The sequence below is a fragment of the Onychostruthus taczanowskii genome, unplaced genomic scaffold (genome assembly GCF_017590055.1).
Source record: "Onychostruthus taczanowskii isolate IOZ18803 unplaced genomic scaffold, ASM1759005v1 scaffold531, whole genome shotgun sequence".
Lineage (NCBI taxonomy): Eukaryota > Metazoa > Chordata > Aves > Passeriformes > Passeridae > Onychostruthus > Onychostruthus taczanowskii.
In genome coordinates this window covers 1,921-5,773 of record NW_024502914.1, presented here as the reverse complement: position 1 = coordinate 5,773, position 3,853 = coordinate 1,921, and the positions used below count along the sequence as shown (strand labels likewise).

At 53.6% G+C, this 3,853-nt stretch overlaps 1 pseudogene; it reads right to left on the bottom strand.

The window, feature by feature from the left end:
- Window positions 1–2: 2 nt before the first annotated feature.
- Window positions 3–788, bottom strand: LOC121342493 (annotated as a pseudogene).
- Between the last annotated feature and the right edge of the window lie 3,065 nt (window positions 789–3,853).

Here is a 3,853-nt window from a genome sequence, read left to right as displayed (position 1 = left end):
AGGTGAGCAAACATGACAGTGCTGAGGAATAGAGAGACCACGGCCAGGTGAGGGAGGCGGGTGGAAAAGGCTTTGTGCTGTCCCTGCTCAGAGGGGATCCTCAGCACAGCCCTGAAGATCTGCACATAGGAGAAAACAATGAACACAAAGCAACTAAATCCTAAACAGATGGTGAATACAATAAGCCTCAGTTCCCTGATATTTGAGTGTGAGCAGGAGAGCTTGAGGATGTGTGGGATTTCACAGAAGAACTGGCCCAGGGCATTGCCATGGCACAGGGACAGGGAAAATGTATTGGCTGTGAGCAGCAGAGCAGTGAGAAAGGCACTGGCCCAGGCAGCTGCTGCCATGTGGGCACAAGCTCTGCTGCCCAGGAGGGTCCCGTAGTGCAGGGGTTTGCAGATGGACACGTAGCGGTCGTAGCACATGATGGTCAGGAGAAAATACTCTGCTCCTATGAAGAAGATAAGCACAAAAACCTGTGTGGCACATCCTGTGTAGGAGATGTTGCTGGTGTCCCAGAGGGAATTGTGCATGGCTTTGGGGACAGTGGTGCAGATGGAGCCCAGGTCGCTGAGGGCCAGGTTGAGCAGGAAGAAGAACATGGGCGTGTGCAGGTGCTGGCCGCAGGCTACGGCGCTGATGATGAGGCCGTTGCCCAGGAGGGCAGCCAGGGAGATGCCCAGCAAGAGGCAGAAGTGCAGGAGCTGCAGCTGCCACGTGTCTGCCAAGGAGGAAGTGCCTGATGGAGCTGCTGTTGGACGTTTGCTGGGGCTGCACATGGGGACCTGTTCATGGAGAAAAGGACAGCGAAGAGTTAGAGGAGATACCTGTAAGCAAAATCAAAGCCATTTCCCATACACCCTCCCCTGGAATACACAGACACCCTTTTGCGTTCAAGAGTTTGGGGTTTTCCTCATAAGCTCCGCCATAACTGTTCTGGTATTCTTGTATAAAAATCCTCAGCATTTCTGCTGCCTTCAGGGAGAACAGAGCATGTTCTGTGAGGCCAAGTGATGAGTGGAGACTGAGGGGAGGTGGTCTGTGATTCTGACCTATTCAGATCTCCTCTGGCCTTTAACCTTTCTCAGCTGGAGGGAGATCACCTTCCCATGCTTCCCCTCAAATGTCACCAGATATTGCTGAGGGCAGAAGGATCCAATCCAGTCCAGCTCCACATTTGGAGCCAAGGACTCACTTTGATCATTTCACCAACCCATCAGTATTTTCAGTGTCAGAACACCTCTGCCTTTCCCCATCCATCTTAGAACTCAGAGATGCTCTAGGACATGTTTTCACCCTGGATTGAAGCTCCCAGCTTGGACTGAAATCTCAGGGAGACTTCCAAGTGTCCTTATGCTGGCATTGGATGAAGGGAGATGCAGCTCCTTGCCTGGCTGCACTGACAGCATTGCCCAGAGCCAGGCACTGGGGACAGCGTCACCCTGAGCCAGCTGTGCCCCCTGCCAGAGCCCCCAGGGCCGGGCAGCTGCTGCCAGCCCTGTGCTCTGCAGAGGGAACTGGGCCCGGGGCTGCAGAGCTGCCCCACGGCTCTGCTGCAGCTCTGCCTGCACAGGAGGGGCTGCACGCCTTGGAGCCCCGGCCCTGAGGGCAGAGGCTTGGCTGGGGGACAGGAGGGAGGGGGCTTGTTCAGAGGGAGGGGCTGCACTGGAGGGGATCCTGTGCACATCTCTAAACTCTCCCTGCCACAGCATTGCTGGGTTTTGTTTTCTCTCCTTCCCCGATCTTCTCTCTGCTTCCTGGAGATTTTCCTTTTGCAGGTGTTTCCCTGTGCCTGATCTCTCCCTGCCAGCAAATCTCTGTGCACTCTCCTTGGCCTGACAGAACCCTGCCTGTCTGCAGGGCACTGGCTGGGGGCAGGTTCTCTTTGCAGCTTGGAGAAAGGTCAGCTCAGACTGAGCCTGATGGCTCCAGCAAAGGTGATGCTGGTGCTGTCCATGGGCAGAGTGGCTGAAAGCACATTAGGGATCTCCTGTGAACCTAGTGATCACTAAAAGTAACAGTTTGGATGTATCTGGCACTTATCAAAATTCATAATCAATCTTTAATATTTATCTCCCTCTCCCTGACATTCTCCTATAGTAGCAAACTAAATACAAAGTCTTTGGCAATTTCCTCATTTTCATCAAAAACCTTGTCTTTGAAATATTCTATGACTGATCAGAACCCCTCAGCATGTCAGAGCTTCAAGGGCATTTCCCCTCCCTTGCACCAGAAATACTCAGAGTTGTACTCACACGGACTGTAGGCACTCGGATGTTCCAGCTTTAGGAGATGGCTCCAGGAGCTGCAGCTGCATTGTCCTGCAGCCAGAGGTTCCTGTGCCAAGGGCTGGCAGTGATTCTGCCCCAGGCACTTCTCAGCACCTTCCCAGCCCTGACTGATTGAAGCTCTCTGTGCCTCTGGGCTGTGCCCGGGCTGGCTGCAGGCAGTGCCCCAGCCCTGCTGGGCTGGCAGAAGAGCTGCTCATCAAGAGAAATGTGCTTTTGAAGCTCTTCTTGCTTACCAGGAGCTGCCTCTGTGCCAGGAGCCCAGCCCAGCTCAGCAGCACAGACACAGCAGCAGGACTTTAATGACCCTCTGGGGCTTTGTGCTCAGGCCCTGAACATCAGTCCCTGAGAGGCAGCTGAAGAAACCACTCCAGAACTCCAAGTCAGAATCCAACTCCAAAGTTTCTTGGACTTTTAATGGGTCCCAGGGAGGGACACGACTGAGCAAGTGTCCCCAGGCCCCAGGCAGAGCAGAGAACTGGTCTCTGTGCCAGCAGCCCGGCCCAGCTCAGCAGCACAGACACAGCCCAAGGACTTTAATGACCCTCTGGGGCTTTGTGCTCAGGCCCTGAACATCAGTCCCTAAGAGGCAGCTGAAGAAACCTCTCCAGAACTCCAAGTCAGAATCCAACTCCTAATTTCCTTGCACTTTTAATGGGTCCCAGGGAGGGACACGACTGAGCAAATGTCCCCAGGCCCCAGGCAGAGCAGAGAACTGGAGGCACTGATGACAGGTGGGGACAAAGAGAAGCCAAGTCTTGGTGGCCTGGGGCACAGCAGCAGGGTCTGTGCCACCAAGGGCTGGGAGGAGACACCTTGTCCTGAGGCCCTGGGGCCTCCTGGCACAGCCCCAGCCAGGCTGGGCACTGTCAGCCCCTTGTCCTGCCCTCAGCATCCCTCCCTAGCCCACATCCCAGTGGCCTCAAGGATCTGCTGGAAAGGAGTCCCTGGGGAGCCTTGCTCAGCAATGGCCCTGGGGGCTCCTCAATGCTCCCAGGGACTGCAGGGTTTTCAAAGGACTTTGGGTTTGGCTTTTGCCTTGGAGTCTCTGAGAGGTTTGTGCAATCATGGGCCTCCAATTATCTGATGTAATTAGTCCCTGGAGAGGCTTTGTCAGTAACAACATTCAGTGGGGCTCATTAATGCTTCAAGGTACTTCAGTTACTTTAAGGTACTTGGTGTTTCCCTTTTGATACAGACTCTCTGAGAGGTTTGTGCAATCATGGCCCCAATTATCTGCTTTAACAAGTCCCTTGAGAGTTTTGCATTGACACTCAGTGGGGCTCATTAATGCTTTGAAATACTTAAGTATTTTAAAATATTTTGGATTTTCCTTTCCACACTGAGTCTCGGAGAGGGTTTTGTGCCATCCTGGCCTCCAATTCTCTCCTCCAAGGAGTCCATGAGGAGCCTTTGTTGGGGGGGACCTCAGGGGGACCCATTCATGCTTTGGGACACTTTAGGATTTTCTTCTGACTTTGACTCCTGGAAAGGTTTGGGCAATCTTCTCTCAGGTGCTGAGTTTCAAGGGCTCAGCTCCAAATGCACCACAGGGCTCATTA